This window comes from Myzus persicae, unplaced genomic scaffold (assembly GCF_001856785.1).
Source record: "Myzus persicae strain clone G006 unplaced genomic scaffold, MPER_G0061.0, whole genome shotgun sequence".
Taxonomy (NCBI): domain Eukaryota; kingdom Metazoa; phylum Arthropoda; class Insecta; order Hemiptera; family Aphididae; genus Myzus; species Myzus persicae.
The window spans coordinates 277,997-290,916 of record NW_019101384.1 but is presented as its reverse complement, the minus strand read 5'-3'; the positions used below and the strand labels follow the sequence as shown (position 1 = coordinate 290,916).

At 28.4% G+C, this 12,920-nt stretch overlaps 1 protein-coding gene across 1 annotated transcript in view; it reads right to left on the bottom strand.

Annotated features, from left to right (window-relative positions):
* LOC111028921 (polyadenylate-binding protein 1-B-like) overlaps positions 1 to 11,707 on the bottom strand; it is an 89,286-nt gene extending 77,579 nt beyond the window's left edge. Inside the window, exon 1 of the mRNA XM_022307721.1 lies at positions 11,169 to 11,707. The gene's annotated coding sequence lies outside the window, so the exon portion shown is untranslated. The remainder of the gene's footprint in view (positions 1 to 11,168) is intronic.
* Between the last annotated feature and the right edge of the window lie 1,213 nt (positions 11,708 to 12,920).

Sequence of the window (12,920 nt, the reverse complement as noted above, 5' to 3'; positions counted from 1 at the left end):
AATTTAAAAAAAGGCCAATAAATTGTTAAAGGACAAAGTAAACAACTAACAAATTCAACTTTAACGAATTACAAATCGAACAAAGGATTCGTTTTTATATACATAAGAAAAAAACACTAACTCAAACTCTGTGAAATTGTTTCTTCTGGGCATTATATTATATAATAAAGATGTAATGTTCCCAAACAATTTTCGGATTGTTTCTAGCTGTAAGTTCTACTAAAGTAATAAATTCGTACATAGGCACGGTCACGCGGTGCAGCAACAAACCATTGATAAGATACATGTTATCTAAAATTGACGTATTAAAAAAATCGTTTTTTATAATATAGCTATTTTTGAGACTTCGTCAAACACAAAGCAACTGATTTTACCTTTTTTATCAGTGGGTTGTTACATATTATTATTTTAGGGTTATGATTATGAAAAATTTCACATAAAATTGTCACTTTGAAATATTTCGAACTTTTACCCTTCTTGAAATACTTCAATGAAATATTAAAAAATATAGTTTTTAATTTTGTGTTTTTTGGTATGTTTTATAAAATCATCACCAAGTCACACTGATTTCATACTTAATTAGTGTTTATCAATTATCAATTCCCATTGTATGTTATATTTAATTCCCGATTACTATGAAGAGAAGATATAATATATAAGTTAGATGATTACTGTGTAATGATTTGTATGATGTTCTACGTAAGAAATATTTCTATAACATTTTTCACTTAACACTTAACTAAATAAAGTTTACTGTACTTACACTGTAGTTTTGAACTAAAATTTGTTTTTTTAAATTTTTCATAAATTAATTGTAAAACCCTAATTATTAATGATAATTTAAAAATTTTATTTTGTAAAAATTAAAAACAGAATAGTTTTAAGAGAATATTTATTTATAAGGTGGAGTGAAATAGCAATAAGGGTTGGTACCTACCCCTCAATAAACAATTTTTAATCAATTTTAAAAACCAAAAAAAAAAAATACAAAAACTCAAATTCGCTATGTCAACAAATTTATAAAATCAATATGCTTTTGATTGTAATATTAAAATATAATATTATGATATAGCTTGATATAAAAAAATTTAAAATAAGTGATTTAGAAAACGAAGACATATTAAATTTTCATTTACCAATGAGTATAAAAACGAATGGACCATACTCGTAAATCACGGCCACAGCGACTGCAGTACATATGAATATATATTATTATAAATTATATTTTGTTTATTAGATGTAAATACGGTCCGTACACATAAACAAAATTTAACGCTCTTGCTTGGCATTTTGAGTGCGAATCGGATGAAACAAAAGCATATTAGATTTTTACTTTTTGACAAATTTTCCATTTGGTCGCGAAACAAATACGTATCACCTATATATTATATTATAGAATTTTATTATTATTATTTGTTAAAACCTGTACGTTGTAACGAACACAATTTTACCCATGATCGTGCTCAACCCGACGCGACATCATACACTAACGGCGCGACACGTAGCGGTGACATTGAACATAAATCAAAACATTTGTACAGATTATCCTACCTAGAGAGCGCCTTACGCACTCAGTTATTATATCGGCAGTCTAAGACATTATTATCATATTATAAATATGCAATCCGGTATTATTAATATGATAATTAACAAAGCGAACAAGAATAACACTCATGTAAGATACATTTAAACTATAAACCTATAAAATAAAATAAAACAGAACCACTCAAAAATCAACAACACCCGCTGCTACGTATGACGTATCATCGGAGATTATTATATAGGACTGTGGATTGACGACCACCGAGACTTCCCGTCGCAGTTCCGAAGAATAACTTATACAGTTAATAGGATTGATACTCTTGGCTATTCAGCTAGAGATCAATTCCTGTTTGGCTAATAGGTTATTCGCTGTTAGACATCGATTCGTATACTTGTGATATATATATTGGTAACTCTCGGCCACTCGGTTAGAGTACTAATATATATACATAAAACCACCACCGCCGCCGCTAGCAGTGCCGTCGCACTTCCACCGCCGCCGTTAATCGTACTATCGCGGTAACACAACGCCGCCGTAAACACGCTGCAAGGATTGTTGCACGTACCTGCACCAGACAATCCCGAGCTTCTATCAGCCGCACCGTCGACGTGGTCAATTAGATTATCAGTTGTATGGGTCAGAATCATTAAAGACCATAAACATATCCGTGAGTACACAAACTATTATGATTGTGAATGTAAAGCAAATCGTCCCCGTTGTGTATTTATCGTGATATCATATTCTAAATCATTATATTTATAATATTATTATTCCGACGATATTAAATTATATTCTTATATTATTATTATTTTGTATTCCAACGATATTATATTATATTCTAAATCATTATAATTATAATATTATTATTCCGACGATATTAAATTGTATTCTTATATTTATATTATTATTATTTTGTATTCCAATGATATTCTATTATATTCTTAAAACATGATAGTATTAGTATTTTGTATGCCATCAATATTCTGAGCAAACAATTATTAGTTGTAATACTTATGTTAAATAACTTAAACTGATATTATTTATGAAAGTAATAAATTGTTTTGATTACAAACAAATGGATATATTTTGTAATAGCTAAAATACAATTTAAATAAACCGTTACAACGTATTCGGGTACGTGAGTGACAAAGTTTTATGTTGAGTACTTAACGTACATTTTGATGCAAGATGTTTATCCAAGTGGACTGCAGTTAAGCGTTTACGTGCGTCTGAAGAGGAATGGAATTGTCATTGATGGATATAGCTGGCAAGTTTCCTGCGCAGTGTGTACAACAGATTCTGTAAAGAATTTTTTTTTCATTTCTGAATACAGTGGACATAAATTGGAGGATAAATAAAAACTGTAGTGACGATTTAAATGGCAATTGTATTATAGCAGTTAAATGCAGAAAAATGTCAGCTACACATGACCTACTCACCAACTGAAGAAAGTCTAAGGTTGATCTCTAGATAACATTCTTATTTTAATTTGTTACTAATTACAAATTGTAATTTATAAACGATGATGAATTAATATAGTGCATTTTACTGTGATAAATAAATTTCATCCTTACAAAGCATAACATTTTCGTAGTTAATTTAATAATACAACAGCCTTATCACAGAATTTAGTAATTACCAAACTGGAATTTATTTTAAGTCTCTTATTTAGAATATGCCAAAAACATGTTTTTTAATTTAATTTAATTTTATTAATAATAATAATATTATAATATTTTTAATAATATTATTATATTAATTAACTAAATTAATTTTCAGTAAATAGAATATGACATTTTGAATTTATACGAGTAATATAGGTACCTTATCCTTGTAATTTTACCAATTGTAAGCTATTTGTTAAATTTCTATACAGTTCATCGATACTTTTTTAAAAGAGCTGCGTTCAGTATCAAATTATAACAACTTACAAGATAGGTCAACATCAAAAAAATTCACCACAATCAAAATGTCTAGCAATTAATTAAAAAAGATAATGAGTGAAACCATTATAAACGAAAAATCTCCCAATAGGTATTATACTTATAACTTTAAGCTATAAATATTTTGTAAAAGTAAATTTCACATATAAAATAAAATATTAAAAATATTAAATTTAAACAGGGACGTAGATATACAGCATGCGTTTTAAATATATTTTATAACACGTTGGTGTTATTCATTTTTTTAAATATAATTTATAATGCTTAATAGCATTTTAATGCAATAATTAATAAAGTATAAAATTCAAACCAATAGAAGTAAAAAAGTGTGCACATATTGGATTATGACGATTAAGTGAAACAAAATGGAATTAGTTATTGCAATTTAAACCCACCGCGAAGAACGGATTTGAGTATTATAAATAATTAATAATTACTAAAACATATATATGTATCTACTTAGTATGCCTACTACAGTGCAAAAATAACGACAAATGTCAACTCAAGAATCCCACTATCAACGAAATCAAACCTTAATTTAGTGAAACTCACTGTGTTCAATTATGATTTTATAGGTACAGATCAGCGGGGGATGCTCACGGGCCTTAATCCTGTTAAACAATTCTAAAGCCGTCATATGCAAAAAATTGAAATTTTCTCTTCAATTGAAGCGCAAGCTTCATTAAAATAAAAAATAAATAAATGGAAACCTCTTCACATAATATGTGAACCTTTCGGTCTATAAACAGCTCCGTTTATATACAGCAGACAATTTTTTTAATTCTCTCGGAAATGCGTAAAAAGTATTATAAAACAGGGATTGGGGACAAAATGCCTCTCGATAGCAGACGCTCTTAAAACAACATCGAACACGAGCACGTCTACATGAATTTGACCCAATTTACCTCACAATATTAGTGCTAGAGTAAAATAATATGCTCGCAGACCGCAGCTAGTGAATTATAATATATTCATGCATACTAAACATATCAAATATTACACATTTATTACACGGGACTCTAATAAGTTAACATTGGAGGTCATTTTAATATACCATCATTAGATTACTACTGTTATATATTTTTAAATTTTAAATAAATTATTTAAAGTGATTAAAATAAAACTCTCATACCCATAATTTTAACACTTTCATGAATGACTTCTGAAGGTAACTATATTAGTGCACCTTTATCTTCTACAATATTGATAAGCTTTCACTGTTCACAATTATATTTATACACAAAGTTATTGAGTATTATAATAATAAAAACAATATAAAGTACATTTTATAATTTGTGTTAGATTTTTTTTTTTAAGGAATATTGTTTACCGAATTGTTTTTAATTCTTATATTAATATAAACCAATATTTTGCCTATAGTAAAATTATAATTTCAGTCAACTTTAATCATTTATTTTATTTCATTTCATTACTTGTATTTACTCAATAGTTTAATTGTACACACTACATTAATTAATAAACAGATATCATGAATAACATCCGATAGGATTTATTCAGATAATTTAATATTGAAAAATAATAATATTCATTCCTGATTATAATGTATTCGAGTATATATGTGTAGGTACAATATCTAGATTCATGCAAGAGTATTTAAAATTTTATTCAAACAAAAAATATTAATCATTATGAATATAATATTTAATTTAAAGTAATTGGTTTCATCATTGCATATTTTATATAGTGACCAGATCGATACACTTGTAGTATATGGACGATTTATAAAGTTTCTATAATGATATGCGAGTGTATACACCAATCATAGTACCTCGAGGGTATATAATTTAATTTGAGATCTTTAGATACTAAATAAAATATAAAAATAAATTTGCATTTTTAAAATATAAGAATAAAATAATCCTCTCGTATTTGAAAAATCTTTGAAGTGTCTTATAATAATTATTGAACCTCTACATTTAAGATGGCTGGCAGAGTGTGAAATTACATACCTACGCGCATTTCTATAATATCCGAAAATATTGAACCATATACGATTATAAAAACCACGATGCTGGGGGGGGAGGGATGGATACACAACCTCGTGGAATAGACGCGATTGTATAACAACAACACGCCAACACATAATAGGTATACTATACTCATACATGTATAATGTATATAAGCACTGGACTTGAGGGTAAAGCGTATAGCCTGTGTAATGGATATAAATTAAGTATACAATAATATTGATTGGGGCAGAGCCTACATAATATACCTATATTCAGTATATTATAATATTATATATGTCCATATCATAATGGGCGTCAAATTGTAATTTATACAAACGATTCGCAATGTCCAGGCAAGTTGTATAATTCGTTTAGCATTCGATCGACATAACTGAATTTCAAGAATTTGACCTATCTCTCCGCATCTATATTGCCACATACACAATTCATATATAATTCGATATTTACAATAATGTGCTGCTGTATATATTATTATATTATATCCTCACAGAACGCACATTTCGAAAACTATTCAGACATTCAATATAATATAATATATATTATATTATAGAGTCAGCACAATACCTATATAATAGTATCGCCAATAAATTAATGATTTCATCCAGGCTTCATAGCGCGCATATAGTTTCCACTTTGAGTTTGCGTTATTGTATTATTGCTTTTATTATTTTATTGTAACGATTATGATATTAAATACTCTATGAAGTGAACCGACGAAACTAGATAGGCATGCATTAAACCGAGATGTGAAACCTCTTTAAATATATTATATGTACACAAGTTGTATATTTAACTCGCTCAAACAAAATCACATGATCAAAGCACTCAGGAAAAATATCTGGTAATATCTAAGTATTATTTCAAAAGGAATAATTTTTTTCAGGTCACGGGAATTTTCTATTTAAGCAATGTAAATAAATCGAGATTAATTTATTCGAATGTTTCAAGAATAACTCAAAATTCAAATTTTATTGAAATTGGTATTCTTTCCATAAAATTGAAAGATTTACACGTCATAATATGCTCAATAAATAAAAATAACTACTTTTATAAAATATTGAAATATTTATGTAGATACTCATAATTAAATACGTTGTACGTAATAGTTCAGGGTCAGCACTTTACATTTTTTAGTCAGGTATACTGGGGATAGGTGTGTAATTACTAATTATCACTATTTGCCGACTGATAATTAAGAAAATGCAGTTCGTATTTTTACACACTCATTGCATTTACCATCACCTTGATTTAATATTTATACTAGTTAACTAATTTTTCTTTTCTCGAAAACTAATTTTTTTATCGTTCCGATAATATCAAATGAAATTAATAATTGACTTTTTTTTTTTATGGTATCGAGGACTGGAGGAGGAATTATGGTGCAAGTACTTCTCATCCAGCCCCCATCGTTTATTGTCAAAAACAAAAGCACACAACAATTAACAACGGCGGGCCAATCCCCCACTCGCTGCTATTACAAAGTACAAACAAAAAATTAATAATTGACTACAAAAAGTCATATTATTAATGTAGATATTAGATATTATGAGAGTTTACTAAAAGTGTCACTAAGTATCAGAAGTGGGAAGTACACCCCCCCCCCCTAAGCCCAGCCCTTGCGGTATAAATAATAATTTATATAGTTAAAAATAACGTAATTTTAATGATTTTATATTATATTATTTACTTTTATTTTTTTTTTTTATTTCAATTTATACCCTGAGTTAACAAAGTTCGACTTGATGATGAATATATTATGTACCTATAATATATTAAATGTACTTTTATCAAATTCAACAGTATATTGTTTAGTATATTGTATATGAACGTCATAGTCGATAATAAAATATTATGTAAAAGTATCGTGACTACACTACATTTTTTACCACTACTTCCATTTAGAACATAATGATGACAAATGTTACAAATAAATTTTCGATCGATTAATTAAAGATTTTACCCAATGTGATTTTGAAATTATTCAAATTATTCTCGTTTCACAACAATGTGTTTTGTTAATCTAAAATTTAAATTTGTGAAATTACGATACGATTATGTTCCGATTTATGTGCATAATATTTATTTTATTTTTAAAGCTTGATGATTTTTTTATGCACTTCGATAAGCAATAAAATTGAAATGGAAATTGATTTTCCAAAATAGTTACATAAATATATTATTATAAATATCAAATGTATTTTCAACACCAACATTTAAATGATGAAAATGTTAAATTATTTTTCTTCAAATTATTATGAATAGGGTTGGTTTCAATCAAAATTTATATGAAAAAAATAAATATTTTTTATCGCTTACAACTTTACTGTTCCATAATTTAATAACATTATCAATTAACACACTGCGCTTTAGTGTTATTTCATTAAAAGTTGTTAACAAGCCATGTTTTTAATATCAAATTGATGCAGCAGAAGTGTATTATCTTGTTTAACACATGTATAATTAATGCACAATGATTAATTTCAAAAATAATATTTGGGCTAATAAGAAAGTAACTGTTTCCTTTATGTTTTTAACTAAATGGATTTATATTTAATATTCACTTTATTTTTATTGAATCAAAACATCAAAAACATAAATAAGTAAACGAAACCCGACTGTAACAAACCTACAGTTTTGATTAAACAATGATAACTTGTCAGTTATAACTTGATATTAAGTTGTAGGTAAGCAATTAAAAGACTGATAATATAATTAATATGTCTATCGTTTTTTATGTAAGTTAGCAGTTATCTATAAACATTTAATTTTCTATTATTTTTAAAATTTCTAGAAAGTTCCTTTAAGTATATTATCCTAATATACGACAATATCATGTTAGTGAAAATGATTCCGTAACATTGAAAAAATATTTATTCTTTGATTAGCGTAACACGCCGTAACGATTGAATAAAATTCACAATAAACCTTCTAATTTCCAATTATCAGGTTCATTGAAATCAAAATGATAATTGAATAGTAAAATAACTTTTGTATGCCCGAAGTGTAGTCATGTGTAATGTGTATATTATTCAAACATACTGCCAAACGCATGTATTTTTAAACAGTAGCCTATATTAGCAGCTTTCACTTTACTTTTAAATTCAGATAACAAACAGACACGTTTTGATGTTTATTAAAATCGCCTTTAGCCCAAGCACTGTTGTTTATGGAATTTTTTAAATACTTTATCCTCGAGTATTGTCTAAAAAAAGAAAAAAAGGTACTTTATTCAAAAACGATTCTTGCCAATAATAATAATTAATAAAAAAAACTCTGCCAAATACCCAAACATTTTTTACTGAAAATTCAACCAAGAAAATATCTTGCATTTATTAAAGATTTCAATTGTTTGTATAGCAATTATAAATAATAAAATAATATATCAATAAAAGAAAAGTAGTAGATCCATAGGCAAATGCTCTACTACAAAATGAATCTACCCACATATGGTCTTCTGTTGCAGTTTATGTTACTGAATGCTATTATATAAAAATTCAAAATATAAATTAAAAGAAATTAGACAAGTATCTATAGATACTTTTCTTATTGAACATTGTTGTGAACATAATTTTGTACCATCTCATTTTAACTGAATAATAGTTGTATAATCTACCTATTTAAATGACAAATCAAAAGGTAAAGTGCTTAATTTTAAGATTTCCTAACATAAATGATCAGTTACATTTTCCACTTCAGTGAAGAATACATCATTGATAGTATAGGTAAACAATAGTTGTTGAATTGTATTATTTCATATATATGTATCTGTATAGTTATTATTTATTAATATATTTATTTGAAATATCATATAACTACAGGTTATTGAAATAAATAGATCAATAAAACAAAAATTAATTTTTTTATCTCAATTATAGGTACTTACTTACATCAAATTGTTTTGAAAGTACAATTTTTCTTTATAAATATAAAATATTATATTATATATACATATACCCATATAGATAGATTATTACATTGTTATATAGAAATTCGAATACCATATATTATCAGAATTCATATATATTTATTATTTATTCATGCACTTAGATTTTGAATGGAAGCCATTTATATACTAACGCAGCTATAGATTTGTAACAATGGTGAGTGTATTTCTTATTCGGAAAACATTCATTGGAGTTTGGACTAATAAAATGGCTTGTTATAAGTTGTAGAATATATTTTATAGTGCTATACTATAAGTATAGGAAATTGGTCGTGAACGGTGTACTTCATTTAAAAAATATCTTTTATAAATTAAAAGCATGTTGAGTTAGAATAGAATGTTTAAGCGAGGAAAAAATATGTAAGCGCCATTAATATTGTATGCTAAATTGGGAATTGGCATAATAATAGACGTATTATACTTCTGGGTAAAATAATGCTTCAAAATGTTCATTGTTTTTTGAAATATTCATTGTAAAATATTATTATCATGTATACGTATATAATAAAGGCTAAACACATTGATAAAAAATTCAATACATTTTCGAACGTATATGTAAATATTTCTTATGGTAATTTAAAAACTATATATGTGGACATATATCTAATATAAACACAAGGTACACCTAAATAGTGAACAAAGATGGATCCATTTAATCTTTTTTTTTTACATATTTTCACTGGTTTCAATATTTAATGTGTAGTATTAAATAATAATGATGTGACACTGGCTTGCACTTAGGTGAATAAAGTGTCATGACTATAATACTAGACGAATGGCAGAACATATCAACCAACCACCGTTTCCCGTCGATGCTATTTGTTATATAGATAGTAATTGTTTTTCAAACGTTTATTCTGTGCTTAAATGACAATTTTAATTTTCATATTTTCGTTCATAATTCGTATAGTTGTTAAACAATAAAACAATACATAATTATGCAATGAGTTGAGAGCAAAAAATCCAAAGTTTTGACACTAGTATATATTATTATTTTATTAGAAAAATTATAATATAAACACGTTATTTTGTATTATAATGGTTACCTGTCGAGAACTGTCATGGCCATAACAATATTCTGCGTAGATATTATAATCTCAGATTCTAAAACCGTATGAATAATAACAGATACAATGGGTAAAATTCGTATAAGTACATACCTATTGGGTAATAATTCTTTTCGTGTATAGTAATGTAAGTGTAAGAAAAAAAAATTAAGAATTTTTTCTCTATAGTTTCCATACTTACAATTTATAACGATATACAGACTACCTATATAACGTAGGCATGTACGAAAACAATTTGTAATTTAGCAGGCAAAAAAAACAAAACGTTCTGTTTTAGGAATAGAGAAAAAAAACTTTTAAATTAGTTTTACGCTCGGCGTATAGGTAAGGTATGTTCGCGTGCGTGTATAAGAAAAAACAACATACAAATGGGGTCTGAGCGTTTTTTCTGCGAGTGATGAGTTTTCTTATATTGGTGGGGGGGGAGGTACTTGGAAAATCGGAATGAGCCAAACTACAGTTGCAATTCAAACCGTGTCCGGGCCGTACCTACGATTTGGGGGACAGTGAGGACGGGTCGTAGTGTACGTATAACAATAATTATTAACCGTAATAATAATAATGATACAAAAATTACGGTGAGGGTTTTAAATGGCGATGACGAGGATAGGTATATTTTATTAAATTGTAAGATAACTATGGCAAACGGGACAAATAATCACAACAATAATTAATTATTACCTGGCGGTGGATAATGCGATGATATGGTATTTCGTAGCAAGTTCCACACACTTAACTAAGACTCCTCGGACGGACGCGTCTCTGTCGGTGACGACGAAGTGTATCACTCGCGATTTGTCGATCGGGCACTGTGTGATCGAACGACGAATATAATACGATTATGTTTATTGTGATATACGAGTGACGGACTAACAGCAACAATAATAATAAAAATATGATCGGTTTTCAGAGCTGCATATTGTGTATAATAATAATAATAATAATAATAATAATAATAATATTACGAGTCAAAATGGACGAAACTTAAGCGGGAAAAAAAAACCGTACTCGGCGGAAGGGAAAACAGGAGAGAAAAACTAATCGCGGCGTAAATGTGACGGACCGAAAATCGGACGAATCGCCCGCGCAAAACAACGACCGGCGTGCGAGCTCCGGCGGAAGACGTGCTGGGCGCGTGGCTGGACGCGGCGGACTGACGACGGCGACCGTGCGATGTCTTTCGTAACGTTATAATTTTCGCGTGCCGACGCCGTGCGAGAGAGAGACGCGCGCGCGAGAGACTCGTCGTCGTCGTCGTGTGCCGCCGACCGGTGTTCGGCGCTGGCGGCGGCGGCGGCGACGGCGATATAAAACGATGCGCGCCGCCGAACCGGCTACGGCGTGGCCGCCCTCGGGTTTATTACAGGAGCTCGGGCTACCGAGACGCGAGTCAAATCGACGATGACGGTACGATGTCCACATATTGGCTCTCCGAAGTGTATAAAATAATATTGTTTGTTTTTTTTATTATTTATTTATTTATTTATTAGAGTGTCGACTATGAAGAGGGCATTTTGTTGTTCCGTCTTACAGACGTGCAAAGTGGAAAATTGCGCGTTCACACAATACGTTTTACACTGTAATGTCTAAAATTAAAGTGAATTAACCTCTTATGAAATTTAAGAGACAAGAATTTTTGATCTGGAGCATCTCGGAGGATTTAAAGTAAGTTCTGATCATTTTAAAATGTATAAATGTCTTCCCAGTGTTATTGGCGTACAATATTCTCACAATAGAAATGTTATGTTACTTATTATCGAGCTTATTATAGTTATTATTAATATTCAGAGAGCGAATATTAATACATTACACACGAGCGCTTAAAAAAATTGGGAAAAGCAAATCATAAATTAGAGAAAAACAGAAATTTTTGGGTAAAACCAGTATTTCACAATTTGTATAATAAGTTGTAGTTCAAAAATGTGTTGACTTATTTTGAGCTATTTATAGCCATTTCAATTTGTCTTATTAACATTAGTTATAGAAAAATAACTAACCAAACCAATAATTTAATAATGATATTAAAATGCTTACAAAATATATTCGTATTTATTTTTTTCTCCATTATTTTAAAAAGTATTAAGAATTTTCAATTTTGATCTCCAAAAGGCTAAAAGTACCAACTAGATCCAATTTTCTATCAGATACCGATGTAAATGATCAGCACATGTTTTCTACTAAAAAAGTAAAAAAAAGTAGACACAACAAGAATTACGAGTAAAATACACATCATTGCAAAATCAATATATTCATCGCTACACTCGGCATCTATAATTAAAACTAGAATTCATATCTTTGAAATAGTGACTATAATATAGAACACTTCTTTTATGATGCCAACACATCTTGTTAATTTTTTTTTTCAATAAATGTTCTTATTATAAAGTATATTATATAATCATAGTATTAAACTTATACAAAATTGTATATAAA